Raw genomic sequence first — 21,625 nt, forward strand, 5'->3', positions numbered from 1 at the left:
CAAAAATGGCCACCATTATATACCCTGAGTGTGTGCCTGCAATTTTTATAGTCCACCTTTGATGTCTAGTTACAACGAAGACCTTGCGTAGGACGCTCCTGCGTCACTTAGCAACGCACACACCGGTCCTCGATCCCCGTTTCCGGCCTCACTGGGTTTATATCGCCCGGTTCGCGTCTCCCATTCACTTTCGGGAGCGCGACCACGGGTAGGTGTAATCCACCCCCAGCCGGAGAGCTTCAAGTAAGTGCACATTATTATGGCGTGTGAATGACTGCGGCATGTCTCTCTTTTTTGACTCTAGCATATAACGCCAATATGGAGTCAGCATGCTCTCCGCACCCCGTCTGTAAGATTCTCGGCATTTTCCGAATCTTGTTAGACGTAACCAGATCGGTATGCACCATCTGGGCTGTGATTTGTGGGGACCACGGGTTTTAACTTTTAACTCCATACTTACGAGTGCCTCTAATCCACTTGCTTACGATGTGTCTTGATTGTGATGACTGACACTGGACTAGAGGTATTACTGCTATTACTGTGCATGATTCTAATTTTGAACGAGTTTTAGTGCACTGAGACGGCATGTTGCACAACGTCTGCAAGACTTTCTGTAATTTATCCATGGGGTTAATCACCTTACTCGTCGAAAAGCTGATGGAACAGAGTGATTTTATGACACTATTACAAGCACTGTTATTTACCTTATAACTTCGTTTTCTTTGCAAACAACTATCAACTAGCTTGCTATATGAACCTGGCTATAGGCTTGCGTGATCCCAGGAAGCCCTTACTTGAATTAGAAGGGTAAGCAGATATAACTTTATTGTTTTGATATGGTGTGGGTTTGCAATCACCAACACTCTCACCATTTACCACACAGTTTATCTCACATTATGCTTTTAATGTCAATTAATTATTGATGTACTGGTATTTTTCAGGGTGACGATTAGGCAGCAAACCAATGGTCATAATGGACTGATGTAAGTGACTGACGTTACTTACCTGTTTTTTGACTGTCAAATTTGATATGTTAATAGCTTACTCAGCTTTTAGTAGGAGGAGTTTCTTTATACTAGGTCCTGAGGAAGCGTCATTGGATCCGTGTGGACCGCTAAGACGCGAAACATGTCGACCCGATTGTTGAGGTGGGTCTTGTAGTTTCTTGACCCCCATAATAAGACAGTTAGTCAGAGAGTGGCTGGTCATTATTTCTGTCCAACTCTCGTAACTAATATTTTAATCTTGGTCTCCACCCTATACAAATCGAATAAAGTGAAATATATAGCTAGGGTTCTGAACCAATTTTAGTTTCTTTTTTCAACCCTCCTCAGTGTCTTCCCCTTGATCTCCTTAGGGTGAGTGTGGCATCATCGAGAAAAGATCTCCGGCAAAGAGCCCCCCGTTGGGTGGTGCCCGTCAGACATTGCAGCGCCAGTCTGACGAGGAGCCTGTCCGATGATGAAGCATGACACCCAACTGGGTGTGTGAGGACTCGTGCTCCTAACTAATAGGACCCCATAACACGTGCCTTACAGTCCCCTGATATGTTTTCTTTCAGGAACAGTGTATCACTTTATTAGTAACTTATATAGGAGGACATACACTGGACCTCGAATCCTCCAAATCCCTCTATTCTTGACGTGTTCAGTACAGCAGCTCTGCTGCGGGATTATATTTAAGTCTTCTCTAGACTTCCCGAATGATGGATAATTTCCAAGGGCTAAGTTTTGACGATGACATTGTGTCAGCAATTTTACAGACCCCTTCCATCCTGGGAAATGAGGGTGCTGGACCCTCGGGTCCCACAAAAGCAGAATGGGATAAACTGTCCTCGCTGAAGCGAGACCTTATTAAGACAGTACTCCACGGGACTATTATGACAGAGTACCTGAGAGCCAATATAGCCCCCAATGGACTACTTGTGTCCAATATGCCACGGATCTTTCTGCAGGACTTGGTCTTTAGAAAGGACTGGGCACAAATAGCCTGGAAATGCACCCGCGACTGGTTGGTGCTTATTATCAACACCTCCAGGCGATTAGCAGAATCCATGGCTGTACAGATTACCTTTATGGAGAATACACTGAAAACGTCAGTCTCCATCACAACATTCAAGAGTCGATTAGCAGAAATCAATGCGGATCTGAATGAGTCAAAAGAGTTTTTGACTCAACAAAAAATCACTAAATTACAGAAAGACATCAGCAATTTCAGCAGAGAAAAAGTCTATCCCTACACCAAGGAAGACTACTCTGCTGATGCTCAGTCCGTCTCGTCAGATGAATCTACTACGTCTCTCAGAAGACCTCGTAAATTCAGTCATAGCTCCTCATCTGACGGGTGGAGCACTGATGATGAGAGACCCCAACCTTATTTTAACTACCCCAATTATCATCCGGGTCAACCACTGGGATGGCAACAACCTTTCCCCTTTTATCAACCCCGCCACATGTTACCTTACATGCCTTTTTTAGGCCAAGGCAGGGGCAGGGGAAGAGGCAGAAGGCGAGGAAGAGGCAGGAGAGTACACTGGGCACAGGAGGAACCCCAGATGGTCACACGGAGTCAGGGCAAAGCGCAACAACCAAGGACTTAGTCGTCAACCTGTCTGATAGACCCCTCTCCCCAGATGAAACCAAGGTTCTCAACAGGGGGTTAGGATTTGTACCCACCCCCAGAGAAGATTTTTTCCGCCTCCAATGTGAAGTGGCACAATTTTTCAGGAAAATCAGATTACAGGCTTTTTTTTTTAAAGACAAGCCCAATGATACTGCACCTATAGATTCAGGTCTCAAAAAACAATCCAAATTTACGCCACCTACAACGGCCACACCTTGTGAGATCCTGGCATTTGAAAAGGCGGTAAATACTGACCTTAACAAATTACGACCTAAGCATAATTTTGTTAACTTACCCAAAATTGAGAATGACGCCCTCAAGAGGTTGGCAGCCGACAGCAGCATTACCATTAAACCAGCAGACAAAGGCGGAGCTACAGTCATATTGAATTCAGTTGACTATAGACAGGAATGCCTTCGTCTCCTTAGTGATTCCATGTACTATGCACAGATCCCCAATGATCCAACGACTAGAATTCAAGCTGAAATTAGAGGAATGATAAATGAGGCTGCCGGTAATTTATGGATCTCCCGAAAAGAAGCTGAATTTCTAGATACACAGAACCCTAGAATTCCTTACTTCTACTGCCTCCCCAAGATCCACAAAGGGAAGGTCCCTCCACCCGGTCGCCCTATAGTCTCAGGAATAGGTTCGATTCTTGAACCCCTATCTACATTCTGTGATCATTTTTTGCAACCTCTTGTACAACAATCCTCCACATATTTGAGAGACACTAAAGATGTCCTGAACCTTATAGAATCTATTAATGCCACCTGCTCGGTTCAAGCATTAATCACTTTAGATGTTGAAGCACTTTACACTAATATTCCACAACAGACTACTTTGACAGTAGTAGAGGCAGCCCTTCTCTCAGCTTCACTCGATTCTGCCACTCCTGTGCATTTTATCATGCATTGCGCTTCCCTAGCCATGACAGAAAACTTCTTTCAATTTGAAGACCAACTCTTTCATCAAATCCGAGGGACGTCAATGGGTAGCACTTTCGCTCCCAGTCTAGCATGTCTCTACATGTATGATTTTGAAAAACGATTCATACTGCCTGACTCCAACCCCTACTTTGACAATATTAAAGTATGGCGCCGTTATATTGACGACATCCTGGTAATCTGGCAGGGCCCCATTGACGAGATAACAGCCTTCACCACTTGGGTCAATAATTTGGATCCTTTCTTGCACTTTACCTCTTCGGTCTCAACCACCACGATCCCCTTCTTGGATCTGATGATTAGCATTGAAGGAGGCATACTGAAGACTTGTACATATCACAAAACCACAGACCGTAACAGTTTGTTACTATATGACAGCTACCATCCCAAAGCACTTAGAGATAATTTACCCTATGGCCAGTTCTTACGGCTACGCCGCAATTGCAGCAACATCCGTTCTTTTGACATACAAGCTGTAGAATTAAAACACAAACTAGGTGACCGCCACTATCCTACTAGAGTGGTCAATACCGCTTATAAACGAGCCAAGTATAGTGACAGAGAGTCACTACTTCAGACGGCCCCTAGAGATCCGACAAGTAAATTAACATGTGTTACTACCTTCACACCATTGTCCAATACCATTAAGAAAATCATCAACAAAAGATGGGACATTCTCTGTAGTGGCGGGGAGAACTTCTCTAAGCCTTTATTTGCTTTCAAAAGGACTACTAACTTGAAAGATATCTTGATCCATACACGACCTAGACCCAGGTCACTACCAACCAGACAGGGGACCCTCTGGGACCTACCACCGGTTAGTGGTCATTACCCTTGTGGCAACTGCAATGTTTGTGCACTCACTAAGCGAATAGATGCCTTGGATCTAGCACCTATTGGTAATTGGCGATTACTCAAACATACCAACTGTAACACTAAGAATTGTGTGTACTTGATTACGTGCCCGTGTGGCTTACAATATGTAGGGATGACCACCAGAGCGGTCAAAACAAGAATCAATGAGCACCGTAGCAATATCCGCTGTGGTCGAACTTCGACGAAACTAAGTATTCATTTTATTGAAGCACAACATAACCCTGATGACATACGGTGGGTCGTACTACAAACATGCACCCAAAGTAGTACAGAATCCCTCTTTGAACTAGAGCAGCGCTGGGTATTCAAACTAGGGACTCATCGCAAGGGACTGAATGACGACATCCCATGGACAAGCTTCTCCCAATGATTCAGTTATCTACACTTAATCTATCACGAGGGACCCAATAGCATTTGCCAAGGGCCATTTGTCCACTATTTATTATTAAAAAACAACCCCCGCGAGCTCCATTACCAATGATAGGATCAACTGACTCCTTAAATTACACATGAGTTAACATTCTTTGCCATTTGGTTATAGTGGAGCCTGCAGTGCCAGCCGTTATGAGTATTTCGTGGACTGATTGACTTTTTAGATGATCCATTCAAAAATGGCCACCATTATATACCCTGAGTGTGTGCCTGCAATTTTTATAGTCCACCTTTGATGTCTAGTTACAACGAAGACCTTGCGTAGGACGCTCCTGCGTCACTTAGCAACGCACACACCGGTCCTCGATCCCCGTTTCCGGCCTCACTGGGTTTATATCGCCCGGTTCGCGTCTCCCATTCACTTTCGGGAGCGCGACCACGGGTAGGTGTAATCCACCCCCAGCCGGAGAGCTTCAAGTAAGTGCACATTATTATGGCGTGTGAATGACTGCGGCATGTCTCTCTTTTTTGACTCTAGCATATAACGCCAATATGGAGTCAGCATGCTCTCCGCACCCCGTCTGTAAGATTCTCGGCATTTTCCGAATCTTGTTAGACGTAACCAGATCGGTATGCACCATCTGGGCTGTGATTTGTGGGGACCACGGGTTTTAACTTTTAACTCCATACTTACGAGTGCCTCTAATCCACTTGCTTACGATGTGTCTTGATTGTGATGACTGACACTGGACTAGAGGTATTACTGCTATTACTGTGCATGATTCTAATTTTGAACGAGTTTTAGTGCACTGAGACGGCATGTTGCACAACGTCTGCAAGACTTTCTGTAATTTATCCATGGGGTTAATCACCTTACTCGTCGAAAAGCTGATGGAACAGAGTGATTTTATGACACTATTACAAGCACTGTTATTTACCTTATAACTTCGTTTTCTTTGCAAACAACTATCAACTAGCTTGCTATATGAACCTGGCTATAGGCTTGCGTGATCCCAGGAAGCCCTTACTTGAATTAGAAGGGTAAGCAGATATAACTTTATTGTTTTGATATGGTGTGGGTTTGCAATCACCAACACTCTCACCATTTACCACACAGTTTATCTCACATTATGCTTTTAATGTCAATTAATTATTGATGTACTGGTATTTTTCAGGGTGACGATTAGGCAGCAAACCAATGGTCATAATGGACTGATGTAAGTGACTGACGTTACTTACCTGTTTTTTGACTGTCAAATTTGATATGTTAATAGCTTACTCAGCTTTTAGTAGGAGGAGTTTCTTTATACTAGGTCCTGAGGAAGCGTCATTGGATCCGTGTGGACCGCTAAGACGCGAAACATGTCGACCCGATTGTTGAGGTGGGTCTTGTAGTTTCTTGACCCCCATAATAAGACAGTTAGTCAGAGAGTGGCTGGTCATTATTTCTGTCCAACTCTCGTAACTAATATTTTAATCTTGGTCTCCACCCTATACAAATCGAATAAAGTGAAATATATAGCTAGGGTTCTGAACCAATTTTAGTTTCTTTTTTCAACCCTCCTCAGTGTCTTCCCCTTGATCTCCTTAGGGTGAGTGTGGCATCATCGAGAAAAGATCTCCAGCAAAGAGCCCCCCGTTGGGTGGTGCCCGTCAGACATTGCAGCGCCAGTCTGACGAGGAGCCTGTCCGATGATGAATCATGACACCCAACTGGGTGTGTGAGGACTCGTGCTCCTAACTAATAGGACCCCATAACACGTGCCTTACAGTCCCCTGATATGTTTTCTTTCAGGAACAGTGTATCACTTTATTAGTAACTTATATAGGAGGACATACACTGGACCTCGAATCCTCCAAATCCCTCTATTCTTGACGAGATTTAAATAACTCCAGCGGAGATCGTGTTGGTCAGCTCAAGAGTGGACGGATGAGGACTGATGGGAGCATGATGACATATTACAAAGTCTGACCCAAAAAATAATTTGCCTTCTCCTAATGGGACTTCATAAATGCAGAGGAGAAGTACCTGACTGAACCATATGGAGTGTGGAGAGATGGCTTGCCAAAGATGGCAATGGAAAATTTATGGCAGGTATCTCTAAGATTATTTTATCCTGCAGTAAAAACTGTTCCCTTAAAATAAGCACAATTTTTTCACTATCCGTAGGTTAAATTGTATGCCCCAAAGACTGGCTAAGTTCGCACAAGAGATACCGAGTTGCAAGAAATGAACCAGCCTAAGGCTGGATAAAGATGCATGTTTGTGGATTGTTGGGGCTGCAGGGCTACTGGGAAGCTATAATTAGGACCATAAGTGAAATTACTGAACATAAGATTAAGGTAAGCTGCAGTCCAATTTTAATGGGGACTGATCCATCTATTGGTATATAGCTAAACAAGCCCCTGCAAATTGGCGCTTTATTTAATTCTGCTGGCTGGGAGAGAAATTTGTAAAAGATATGCTTTTAAAGATCCGCCATCGGCTAATAATTGGACTGATTGGATTGATTGGATTGAATCAGCTAAATGTGTAAGCCAAATGGATATTGCATGCAACCCTAATAGTAAATTCAGAGTATGGCAGCCTGTCCAGTGATTCAACATGGCAATATGCTGTTGTCGGGAATTCAACTACAATGAGAAAAGGTAGAAGCAAGATGTCACATTAGATATAAGATGTCACCATTTGGTTGGCAGCTTATTGATTTGTAAATTTTCAATTGGTGCAACATCAACTGTATAAGGAAAATATTAGAAACACGAATCACATTTACTTGTGAAATCAAACATGATGAAATTCACCTCTATGTGTGAAACCGCACAGTGCAAAGAGGACATTCAGGAGCAAAATCACATTTTGATGGAAAAACACACTAAGGTGCAATTTCGCTGATAGTGAAACACCACCAGGCGTGTGTGCATATTTTAGAGGGCACAAATCACATCTAAAAGAAAACTAAGCACTACACAAACCTACATACTACCAAAGGAATCATACCCTTTCACTGAAAAGAAGTCTAAAACAAGCCTGTGTCCAGAAAAAATATGATACCAGTTGAAAAAATAATGCCAACATTATCTGACACTTCGCTTCCAACAAAATGCTCCAAAATATTTGTAAAACAATAGTAACTGATGTTGTTAGCTGTTAATTAATGGTCCATTGATAGATAGCTATACAATAAATCCCATTAAACCCCATGGCCATCTCAGTCTTGTTTCTATAAAATGCTCGCATGTCGGAGTTGGGGGACCAAGAAATTGAGACATAAACAGAAAAAGGGCACTAAAGACTATCCTCACGAACAAGCATATAGGCCAAGAATGGTTTGCAACACACAAACATAAACAAGTAACTGAAGCTGCATAAGAGAGAAACGCGTACCTAAAGTATAAGCTGGATAAAAATACCTGAAGTATGAACTGGACAGGCATGCACATGCCCTATCGTACTTCTTATATGGTATTGTCACACAGAAAACGTGATTTTTCTTAAAAACATAACACCTGACAAATATTACAGTTATTATACATACGCAAATAGAACGCACTTTTAAGTGTTGCATTTAGACTGGGATACTTTGTTTTCAGGTGGCTTCTGTCTTCAGTAAACTGTCCCAGTCAGCTACTGTCACTGCTCCTGAAAACAATGCACCTCATGTAATGCTGTGGAAGAACTCTGTAGGGGGCGGAGGAGTAATGCACCTGATAACCATTAGCATGACACACATGTATATATATATTTATATATATATATATATATATATATATATATATATATTCACATTATTTATTTTGCAATCTGTACGCGTCTAATATGATTACAGGCAGGCAGAGGTAGTGAAATCTTAAGCAGGTTTGTCATATTGGCTTTTCTTGATATGGCCAAGTGATGTTGCTTCTATTTAACTTCAGGTCAGATGTTGCGAGACGTTACTGAATTGCCATATATTATGCATTGTCTAGGTGCTGGCATTTGTCAGGCAGCTGCCATTCTCAGGGCTCTGATTGGTAGACCATCCTGACAAAAATGATATTCATTCTTGGTTCTATTTGGAAACTGGAACATTTTATACTTGGCATTTAACAGAAATACATTGCAATTGCATATTTATTTTATTGTGATCCAAACCCTTGTTAACAGTGTTACTGTAGGTAGTGGCAAGCCGGTACACTCGGTCATATGTAGATTTGTTCAACATGAAATAGCGGATGATTCCTGGATTGTGAAGTGAGTACATAGGCAGCGTTCCAAATATATACAATATTAACATAAACTAACCCTACAAAATAGCCAGGGATAAAGGTGGCTTGTCAAGCATTGTTAGAAGGGGATGTTAAGCAGCGAAAGTCAAAGTGACAAAACTTTCAATATCAGTTCACTGGGTTTTAAAGGTCAGCTTGAAATTAGTGAAGAAAATTAGCAAAAATGTGAGAAACGGGGCAGCATGACTGTGGGAGATTGGGTCGGGCGGGATGGTGACTCGGTCACAGCCAAAGAAGGGAAGCTAAATCTGCAATTTAGCTATGCTTACTTTTACTTCTACTGATGAGAAAAGGTTGTGCATTGTTTTTAAAAGAGCTAGCAAACCTGATTACTACTACTGTTCCCACAGTTCCAACCCCTGTTGCTGCCGTGACTGCTTCAGAACACTTATTTTCACCCACTAACTCGAAAATGCCTCTGTCCCGTCTTTTCCACCTCACTCCAGTCAAGTCTCCCTTGAGGCCATGCTGAATGTGCTCTTACTGGTTGTGAAAAGGGACACAGATTGGTGCATGGTGAACACTGAGTCACATGGAAGCTGCCATTGTAAGTGATGATGGAAGTGGGGATAGGCCGCTGAGCCAGAGCTCCACTGCTTCAGGAAGGCAAGCAGACGGATGCAGCAGCCCAGGGACCCCTGCTAGATACCAAAGCGCAAAGGTGGCTCTTCAGAGCAGGAAAATAGCGGCTATAATGTGAGAAAACATACTGAATGGAATGAATGGTGAGACAGAAGTTGAGTGACAAGGGGCAGGGGAGGAACCAAACTCAAACCTACCTCTCAGTGGATTTCACCAGTAATAGGGGTGGGGTCACCATTGGCACATACTTTTATAAGGCAGACTTATTCACTCTGTCTTAGTGGAAGCAGGACTTAAAGGGTATGTAGAGCTTGAAAGCGCCTTTTCTCATGCCGGATTCTATGTTTTAACATCCTTGGCTGAAAGAAGGGAATATTTCAGAGCGCTAGCCATTGCCTGACCAAGGAAAGACAATGAGACCCTTGCTCTACCTGGACATATACAACTGATGGACAATTGTTCAGGCTTTGACGTGATAACTTATAGTCTGAGTCGATGCAGAAATAGAAAGATTTCAAACACATGCATTGTCATGCTGTGTTCCTGGTGTATCGGTGACACATGCAAACTACGTATTTATATCCAAAATGTTTTCTCAACATTCTACGCTAAGTACCATACAGAACTAAATATCTTGAAAAATATCACACTTGCACTCATGATATGAAAACATCCATATTTTAGCACACCTATCAGCATCCCATCAGCGTCACCAAACATTTTATTTAAAAGCCGGGGCAAAAGTCTTTCTTTGGAGCGGGGTTTGATTCTCCATGCAATGAAGCAAAGAATAACAATTAGTTGCCTTGAGAATATCTACAAACCTAAATTTTGGCTACCGATACCGTAGTAAGTTAACTAAATCTCAAATTAAGAAAATGTTACATTGTTTTGCAGCTCCAGCTGAGCTACCTGACAATGTACCTAAAATATTGTATAAATTATAGACATAGGAAAGGACTGTGGGCCACTTCTGACTAGACTTGTGATCAACCCTAACCTTCAGTTTTGTGTTCTTCAAATCGAGAAGGAGAGATAAGAGGCCATTCTCAGAAGTGCAAAGATGAATAGCAAGCCTAATCAGGGACAAATGTTCTATTTTAGTCTCCAAGAGCAAAGCTGATGTTCAATCTTACAAAAACCAGTGGATCTCTTCCCAGTGCAAAATAACAGAAAGCTCACCCAGCGGAATGCGCTTAGAACAGAGAGTGCTTGTCCACCTTTAGTTTTCATTAAATGTTTGGAGGCTATGAAAAGAGGAACATGGTAATATCTAGATAGAGTGGAAATACTACAGAGAACCATGCAAGGGACCCACATCTGCAAGAATATGCATCCATTAGTAGAGAATCTTCACAGCATAGCCATATTGGTAAAAACTGAATTGCTTTTGTTGTAAATGCTAAAAGTCTATTCAGCTAAAGTTGTATTCAGCATCTGCAGCATCTTTAAGGTCTCCCTTACATAGACCCAGGGCATTGCTGGTCTGATGCAGCACACACCATTGTTGGCGTCATTATCACTCTTATTTTCTTTCTTTTTACTGGTGCACCAGTGTCAGCACATGTTGGCTTCGCTTCGCCTCCATGTGTTTATTTTCTACCATGGATCACGTGCTTATCAATTTCTTGTTTAGTGTTTTTCTGAGCTGCTTGTGCTCAATTGTGGTACTTTTTTTGCTTTTACTTGCAAAACTACTTGAAACTATCAGAGTTGAAGATTGCACTCTCTGGCATTTCTAAGAGCTGAACACAAACAACTAGCAATAAATTACGTTTGTGGCATGTGACCAATTTCCAAAACGAAAATTTTGTCTACTTGGCTCTTTAACTGATGATCAAGCTGTTAACATACTTCCATCATTTAAGACAGTTGCCATACAATATTTGCTTTTCAGAATTAGGGTTTGGTGATATCAAAAGGTTTATGTTTCACCTTCACCTCCACCCACACCTCACCTCTAGAATCACCCTTACTTCCCATTACCTCTACTCACGAGAGCCCTAAAGTCACCCTCCTCTCCTTTTACTTCTACCAACCCCTTAACCCGCAAGTCACCTTCCCTTACCTCTACTAAACCCCCAAATCACTGTCACTTCCCTTTGCTTCTCCCCACCCCAAACCCTCAAGTCAAATTCACTTTCCATAACCTCTGTGCACCCGGAACCCTCATGCAGGCATTGCCTTCCTTTACCTCTACTCACCTAAGCCTTCATCAGCCTCATCTTCCTTTACCTCTGCCCACCTAAGCCCTCAAGTGACCTTCACATCCCTTTAACTCAACCCACACTCAAGCCCTCCAGACACTCTCACCTCCCTGTGCATCCACCTACCCCAAACCCTCACGTCACTCTCACCTCCCTTTACCTCTACCCACTTCCGAGCCCTCAAGTCAGCCTCACCTCTCTTTACCTCTACAACCCCTGTGCACTTGAGTCATGCTCACTTCCCTTCACCTCTACCCATCCCAGTGCACTCAAGCCACCTTCACCTCTCTTTACTTTTATCCATCCCTGAGCTCTCATCACCCTTACCTACCTTCACCTCTACTCATCCCTAAACCCTTAAATCACTTTCTATATAACATGAAAAGTATGTTTAAAAAAAAAAAAACGTACCTGTGTGGTAAAGGTCCTGCATGGTAAAGACTGCGAATTAAGGCTGTTTACCCTGAGGCAGGACACATACACACCCTTCCTTAAACACTTTACTGCCTTCACTGTGGTGCCCCTAAGTTGTTTGAGGGCACTGCTGGGTTATTTTGTGCCCTTAAGTCTGTTTGAGAAGCACCTTCACCACTTTGACAGCTTGTCCTCTCTTCCCCTGCCTACCCCCCACACCTATGGTTTAGTTGTCACCTGAGACAGCACACACACTGTCGCTTGTGAGACATTCTGTTTAATTACAGGGGGCTTAAAGCCTGCCCATTACTTACTTGTGGGTGGCTTCATCGCCTCTCTCATTTCCTTGCTTCTCTTTGGTCAGCTAAAACTGGCTTCACTTCCTCTTCATCTGTTTGTCCCTGCCCTGGAGCATAGCTTAAGTACAGCTTCCCTTGCCCAGTGTCCTTCCACTGCTCACCACTTTCCGAGGTATTTTATTTCTTTTTTTATTGGTACCCGCTCCTCAAATGGTGCTTTGGTTCCTGCTCCGCATGGCGTTTTTGGCGCTGTTTTTTTGCAGGGCCAACACAGAGAATTCCAGTTTGGATATAAGATCATCAAAGCTTTTTGTGAATGCAGAGAATAATCCCATACTAAAAAAACAGATTTCTGCCCCTTGAGTTCAGTGCTGGTGGGTCATAGTGCTGTTTTGTCATAACTTTCAGTCAAGCTGCAAAGCCGCCTCACTGCTATACAATATGGCTAAAAGAAATTGACAAAGCAAACAGCTCTCTCATAGGGGAGAACTATTAGCTTTGCCACAGCTCGTTTTTATATATTTATACCACACAACCCAATTTAACAAACCATGTTTAGACACAGACTTTAATATACTATGGTCAATGCATGAACTGGAATCAACAGAAAAGCCAGCTCTTCATTATCCTTCTGCAGGAGAAGCAGGTTTAGTTAATGAGAAGGGAAGACAATAGGACATTACTTACAGGTAAAGATGGGAATGGATGATTTGTCTTGGGAGGTGTAGCTGAAGGAATCGGACTCTATTAATGACTACACATTTCTCTAGAATCACTTCTGGGACCTCGATCTGTGATCTAATGCATCACAAGATGTTACAGGCCAAATTTGCTTAGTTGGTCTCAACCAGGTCCCTTTACAACATTTAATGAGACATTTCAGAAACAAATGCCATTGTATATTTAAAAAATGGATTGTTTGTTTCGCCATCTTTTCACAACATTGGCATGAGGATTTTTTGTGATATAAATAGGGAAGGGATGCAGCTCCCTCTGTGTTAGAGAATAGGACAGGATACTCTAGTATTTTGTAGGGTTAATTCGGCGTTTAACTGTGCCCTACAGACAGAATTAGCCATATTTTCCAGAACATGTATAATAAAACTACATATTTCAGTCAGCCCTCTTCATCCACTGGCTTGTTAGAGTGTCAGAACTTTATGGTGAAATCAGACTCTATGTTGAAGATGTCTGAATGCAGGCAGTCTGCTTCTCTGGCTTCTGTAAATTGTTCCTCACTACTATATTTAACAGGCAGTTATTGTGAGTACCTATCTTTGCTGAGCATCCCTACAGCATTGCAGTCACAGGTGTCATGAAGGTGAAATGCATTCCACAATTTTGAGACCAGTTTATATGCATGGGGGAAAGCCGAGGCAGGTTGCATATTCAGATATAAAGCAGTGTGGCTCAAATTTTCTGGGGGCCGGGAGTCTCTAAAATTACCATGGTCAGACCCTGAACAGACCATGATAAGGGTCCTGCATTTGGGATTTGGGACCAGACTGCTAATCAGCAGCCAGACTTACCTCAAGATATTGAGGAAAAACCAAGAGGGATAGATGCAAAGGTCTAGGAGATCTCTGCCACCTTGGATAGGGCTAAAATGAATGTTCCATGGGCTAACCCTAAAATCCATAATGTAATTGAGACCCATAATTATTTGTACAGGTTAGTCCTAGATATCTCAAAATCCAGAGTTGAATTTAAATTAGAATAAATGTGAAAGTCCATGACTCATCATAATCTTATCTGAGTGGAATTTACATTTTTGATGAGATATTGAAAAAAGTGACCGGCCAACATGTGTTTTAGCCCATGGGACGTGTAGGCCTGGGACTTTTTCAAGTCGAAAGGTAAAGGTCTTTGATTCCAGTCTCAGACAATAAACAGAAATGGAGGACAACCACAAAGCTCTGATTAATTTAAAATCAACACTGGATTTTGACAATATCTAGGACTAACCTATTCCAGTAATTGCCTCAAGTTACTTTGGAGTTCGCAGCTTCTATAGGCTATTCTAGAGCTTTTCTGTGGCATGCAGTGTTTCAAGTAAGAATGGGAAGAAAGAACATTTTGATACTTCTCCTGGCAATGTGTGCATCTACAGCCTAGTGTTCAAACCTATTTTATTTAACTGGCAAATGCATCCCCAGGAAGATTCTGCTGAGGACTTTGCAAGGAACATGATATGGGTTCCAGGCAGGCTATTCGCTCTAATAGAGGGTGGTGTTGCAACCACAAGGTGAAGAAATTGAAGAATCTAACACCTGCTTGGTTTCTTATTAGTTTCTGATGGTCCCTACCTTTGGGTTTCCACATAAACATAGAGCACTGCTCCTGTTGTTCTGTCCTTTAAATTATTCAGATCTTACATAACTTTTAGGATAAGTGAAAAATCCTGGCACTGGAAAACCAAATGCATCTCCAATGGACAAACAGCTTTCTCACATTAGACTTAGCACGTAAAAAACTGGTGCATCCACTCTAAAATCCACTGCCACCAACCATTTGCTAAAACAAAGCAAGTATTGATGGGCAGTGGACATCTTTTTGTGGAGGAAGTTTTATTTTGGCTCCATCATAATTTTGGGAGAGCCCATGGCTGAACAACAAATGTAAAACAAGCATTTGCAATGTAATAGGATTTGCAAATTCCGAACAAGTTAATTTTCATCTTTTAACAACAGATCCCCTGAGCAAAAACAAAATAAAACATAAGTGGAAACTGACAGAAGACGACAACAAAATAAAAGAAAGTTAGCATTAAAAAATAAAACTTTGAAATGTTGTTTGCCCTACTGGGCATGTTTTTGCCAGTCACAAGCCTTCTGCTTGCAGGGCACTGGAAGTTAAAAAGAACAAAATACTGCTTTGATCACGTTGGGCGCAGCGGATGGGCACTAATTAAGTTGAATCAATTAGCGTTTGATCCCTGCTTCACACAGAGGAACAGAAATTATGCCAGACATGCCTCAATGGATTACGAGTCTGTAAAGAAGAATGTCACACAAACCAACAAATGGTGAGCGACAGGCGGGCTCCAAGCCCTTTACTGAAGACAACAGCATCTCACATGTGAGATGCATGCGCTAAAGCATGCACTCGCAGGCTCAACCCTAGAAGATGTAGCACCTTCCAGCAGGCCAACAGTGATCGAGGATCCCAGTTCGCCTTTATATTTTGGAAAACCTTGAGTGATTTATTGAAGATAGTCAATAATTCCATTGCAGTTTTCCTTCCATAGCCAGATGACTGAGAGGACAATATTTTAGTGGAGATCAGGAAACCTAAGGCATCAATATCAGGTAGGGCTGAAGTTATTGGAAGTAGCACTTATAGTTTCACTAATGTATTATGTACAAATTAACTGTCCACGCTGTAAAACTATGACATTGCTGTGCGCTAAGGATAATGAAATGGATTTTCAGCAAAATTATAATAATGTGGGAGATCCTGTGTTTCAGTCAAAAGAAGGACCTAAAAAATATGCAAATATAAAAATATAATCAGTTCCCGATTCCCAGATTGGGGCTAAAGTGTGTCTGATACTAAAGGGCATATTTATGGGAATAGTGAAGCAGTGCAGCTCATCAAGTCCCCCTACCTTGCTGCACTGCATCACTGGGAAAGCGCAGGAATGTGCGGTATTTAAAAGAAAACTGCACATTCCTGTTCTTTCCCCTGCTCTGGCGCCCTTTTGGCAGCCTATCGCCACCGCATGGTACCTGTGCTGCATGCAGGATTGTTTTTTGCGAGGTTGGGACACCTTCCTGTCCAAAACAAATTCTGAGAGGCTTTTTCCTCTTTCTATGTGATGCAGAATACAGCACACATAGAAAGATGAAAAAACTAGAAGAAATAAACATATTTCTCCTCGTTACGTGTCAACTGGTGAGGTGTATCTCTTTGGCGCATTCCCAGGTTTACAAATTCTTGTATATCTGGGAATGCGTGAAAATCCATGGATATTTTGTGGGAGCCCCCACGCAACAACATTGGAAACACCTTGGAAATGCAGCGATTTGTGCTGTGTTACATTACTCGAGATATATGATTATGACCTTGCATGACTTCATAAATCCTTAAGGTTTGCGTGGATCTTGGACCATGTTGCGTGGTGCAGGAGCAACGCAAACCAGGTCACACATATGGCCCTTAGTGTACATATTTCTGGGTCTGAAAAACAATTTTAATCTGTATATATTGATCATTCAAGTTCTATAAAATAATAAAATCAGTACTTCTTGGGCCATAAATGCCTGGTTATCCATAAATACAAGTGTCATTATTGAAACCCACAGACCTAGGGAAGGAGTAGAAGTTGTTTGCCACGGACTTCTCAGATACAGGATATTTTTAATCAAAAAAATCAGAAGGGTAGAGTTTTATTACTTTGTGGCCTGCAAAGGTTAAGACCCCAAAATCATTTTTTGGAGCCTGCTGGAGGTAAAAGCAAATAATCTGACTAGACAATTCAATTTTAGTTTCCCTGCGGAGGGGAGAGATGGCTGGGTAACCTTGCCCATATTTACACTAGACTGCTATCATATCTCAAATTCAAGAACACGGGTAGTAGAACTTGTGTCCCTGAAAAAGAGTATGTACAATGACAAATGCTCATAATCAAAGGGAATGCCTGATGTATATATGTCAGCTGTATTAAGATGCTTGCCTTAGCCTTTGGAAGATTCAGCACATATACTACCATGAGAATACATTTAGCAGTGAAATGGCAGATGGTGTCAGCAGAGGCAGTTTAGTGGTGAAGCAGAGGTGGAGTAGGAAAACAAGTTCATGAATGCACTAAGGTGACGAATAATGCAACAGAAGTGCAGGCCTGCTCCGGGTCTATAGAAAGAAACCTTCCCAGCACAGGAGCCTATTCTTTGGTGAACTCCGAAGAAGCAGTACAAGTAAATACAGTTGGAGCCCTTTGCATTGCTAGTTTCGAGCAGCATGTCCTGGGTATAGGAGAATTAAGGGTCACTTGAGAGCCTTGAGAGAAAAGCATACAAAAGGGTGAACAGTGTAGATGTGTTCTGTACTCTGAAGGCAAATATATGATGTACTAACAATTTCAAATTCAAAAGAAGACTCAGATGGGCTGAAAAATATTCTTAAAGAGAAGGTATGAAAATCAATGTATAGGAGATTTAGTAACGATGCTCACTGAAACGTACACATATCACACACATTTGGAGCACCGATTTAGATTATTCTTTTGTACATTTACCTGATTTTCACATATGTAAAACGTTTTCATTAATAATAATAATAATAATAATAATAATAATAATAATCATCATCATAAGAACAGAAATTTACCATCACCCACAACATTTACTGCTTCACGGGTAGCTCATGATATGGAGTGTAAAGCCTTGAGTGAGACGTTGGCAGTTAATGGAAGGAGATGTTCATGATGGTATGTGTTAGAAATGGGGTCTTTGGTTGTCAGTCAGGTTACCCCCTGTCCAAGCAAGGACCCTCAATCTAGTCAGGGCAAGCCACACACAATCCAAATTATCCTGTGCCCACCCTCTGGTAGCTTGGCACTGAGCAGTCAGGCTTAACTTAGAAGGCAATGTGTAAAGTATTTGTGCAATAAATAAAACAATAACACAATATAGCACCACAAAAATACACCACACAGTGTTTAGAAAAATCTGTATTATTTATCTGGATATTTGCAGGTCAAAACAACCAAAGATGCAATAAGTAAATGTAGAGATATCACTGAAAAGTGACATAAAGGGCCTCATTACAACATTGACGGTCAGATACCGCCAGGGTTGTTTTGGCGAATGTACCGCCAACAGGCTGGCGGTACAAATTGCCATATTATGACCGCGGCCATAGCACCGGGGTCGCACCGCCGGGACCGGCGGTTTCCGCCATCGTTGTCACGGCGATTATAATCCGCCAGAGCAGCACTGCCCTGGGGATTATGACTCCCCTTCCCGCCAGCCTGTCCATGGCGGTAGAGACCGCCATGGAAAGGCTGTCGGGAAGAGGAGTCGCGGGGCCCCTGGGGGCCCCTGCACTTCCCATGCACTTGGCATGGGCAGTGCAGGGACCCCCAGGCACAGCCCCACCCTGCTTTTCACTGTCTGCTTAGCAGACAGTGAAAAGCGCGACGGGTGCACCTGCACCCGTCGCACGGCCGCAACACCGCCGGCTCCATTAGGAGCTGGGTCCAATGTTACGGCCGACATCCCCGCCGGCCCAGCGGGGATGATGTAATGTGGTCGGTGGGATTGCGGCCGCATAGGCGCCCGCTTGGCGGTCCAACCTTATTGAGCGGCCTCCGCCACCAGCCAAGGTTGAAATGAGGGCCAAAGTGTCTTAAGTCTTTTTAAAGTAAACAAAGTCTCTTTTAGCACAAAGTACCTGGTTCGCGTGAAAATTCTCCGCAATGGGCCACAGAGGAGGAGAAGCGTGGAAACAAAGGAGGTATGCGTCGATTTCTCGGGCCGCACACGGTGATGCGTCGTTTAGTTTCCATGCAGGGACGGCTGTGCGTCGATTTCCAGCGCTTGATAATGGATCCTCTCTGGGTTGCGGGGTTTTCAGACTCCCCGGGGTCTGTGCGTGGAATCCTGGGCTTGTGGAGGCAAGTCACAAGTGCTATGTCGTTCCGGTGGGCGTTGCGGGGAAGTTTCTCCTGCACGGCAGGCGTTGCGTCGATTTCACCTCTGGAAGTCGGGCTGCGTCATCCCAGGTCGGCTCTGCGTCGATCTGGTGGGCCGTGCGTCGAAGTTCCGGTTGCAACGCAGGCACCGCGTCGATCTTCTCCTTGCGAAGTCGGGCTGCGTCGTTCTAGTTCGGCGTGCAGTGAATTCTTCACTGCAGGGCAGGCTATGCGTTGTTTTTAGCAAGCCGTGCGTTGAATTGTCGCCGCACAAGGAGTCCAGTTGCAAGAGAGAAGTCTTTTTTGTTCTGAGTCTTCAGGGAACAGGAGGCAAGCTCTAACCAAGCCCTTGGAGAGCACTTTTTCACCACTGCCAGGGAGCAGCTAGGCAGCAGGGCAACAGCAAGGCAGCAGTCCTCCACAGAAAGGTGAGTCCTTTGGGCAGCCAGGCAGTTCTTCTTGCCAGGATGCAGGTTCTGGTTACAATTTTCTTCTCCAGGAAGTGTCTGAGTTGGAAGGGGCAGAGGCCCTGTTTATATACCCCAATGTGCCTTTGAAGTGGGGGAGACTTCAAACAGTGGCTTAGAAGTGCACCAGGTCCCCTTTCAGTTCAATCCTGTCTGCCAGGGTCCCAGTAGGGCAGTCCTTTGTGTGAGAGCAGGCCCTCCACCCTCCCAGCCCAGGAAGACCCATTCAAAAGGCAGATATATGCAAGTGAGGCTGAGTATCCTGTGTTTGGAGTGTGTCTGAGTGAATGCACAAGGAGCTGTCAACTAAACCCAGCCAGACGTGGATTGTAAGGCACAGAAAGATTTAAGTGCAGGGAAATGCTCACTTTCTAAAAGTGACATTTCTAAAATAGTAGTATTAAATCCAACTTCACCAGTCAGCAGGATTTTATATCACCATTCTGGCCATACTAAATATGACCTTCCTACTCCTTTCAGATCAGCAGCTACCACTCAAACAATATATGAGGACAGCCCCAATTTTAGCCTATGAAGGGAGCAGGCCTCACAGCAGTGTAAACACTAATTTGGGAGTTTTACACTACCAGGACATGTAAAATACATAGGTACATGTCCTACCTTTTGCCTCCACAGCACCCTGCCCTATGGGTTACGTAGGGCATACCTTAGGGGTGTCTTATATGTAGAAAAAGGAGAGTTTTAGGATTGGCAAGTACTTTTAAATGCCAAGTCGAATTGGCAGTGAAACTGCACACACAGGCCTTGCAATGGCAGGCCTGAGACAAGGTTAAGGGGCTACTTAAGTGGGTGGCACAACCAGTGCTGCAGGCCCACTTGTAGCATTTAATCTAAAGGCCCTGAGCACATATAGTGCACAGTACTAGGGACATATAAGTAAATTAAATAGTCCAATTGGGTATGATCCAATGTTACCATGTTTAAGTGGAGAGATCATATGCACTTTAGCACGGGTTAGCAGTGGTACAGTGCGCAGAGTCTAAAAACCAGCAAAAACAGTGTCCAAAAAGTAGAGGGAGGCAGGCAAAAAGTTAGGGGTGACCACCCTAAGGCCTCAGGTCTAACATGATGCTAAACTGGGCAACCGCCAAGGCATTTTGTAGGATTATCATGGTGTGGATGAGGCATACCAGAATATGACGGGGAACACTGTCTCAATTTGCAGGGTAGTGCAGTGCTTTGGTGTACGTGTATATTAGCTAATATACGGGCAGCGACTAACCCCTCTCCCAAGGAATCAATTGGATCTGATCCAAAAAGTTATGCAACAGTAACAACTTTAATCAACCATTTTTCTTAAAATTCAACTGATGCAGGAAAAGCTTTAGGGGTTCATTAAGGTTGCGCCAAACGTGAGAGATAACCAGATCACAGCTTCAGATAAAGAATATAAAAATTAAATTAGCAAGATGATCATTACTAATCAGGAGGATGGATGGGCCAAGAGTTTGAGGCCATAAAACGTTTCGGCAGTAGAAACTTTTGGCTGTTGATTGACTTTTGCTCTATGCAACATAAATCAGAATTCAGACAGCTACATTTCATTGCTTCATCGAAAAAGCTTGTTGAAACTCTATGTACTTCCCTTATGTAAGCTTTATACTTTTCTTTAGAGACTTCTGCCAATGTAACCTGGGAATCTGAGATTGGAATGACATAAAAATCCAATCTTAACGCGCCACACTGGCACAGGATCCTGATCCATTTGTAAAGAAAGACATTGAAATTTGGACTGCAATGCCTAATCCGTTTGGGTAACAGTGAATTTGACTGCAGTGGTACTTCATAATTCTGGAAATGTTCTATCACTTAAACAATTTACATGGGAGGTTATAGAGGGAATACGATTAATTATCAATTGATATCACTGATGGATGATGAAATATTAATATAAAACAGAAGGCAGTGTTCCAGG

At 43.0% G+C, this 21,625-nt stretch overlaps 1 protein-coding gene across 2 annotated transcripts in view; it reads right to left on the reverse strand.

Annotated features, from left to right (window-relative positions):
- Positions 1 to 21,625, reverse strand: part of APOH (apolipoprotein H) — a 388,934-nt gene that overhangs the window by 225,635 nt on the left and 141,674 nt on the right. The window lies entirely within an intron of this gene.

This window comes from Pleurodeles waltl, chromosome 7 (genome assembly GCF_031143425.1).
Source record: "Pleurodeles waltl isolate 20211129_DDA chromosome 7, aPleWal1.hap1.20221129, whole genome shotgun sequence".
Lineage (NCBI taxonomy): Eukaryota > Metazoa > Chordata > Amphibia > Caudata > Salamandridae > Pleurodeles > Pleurodeles waltl.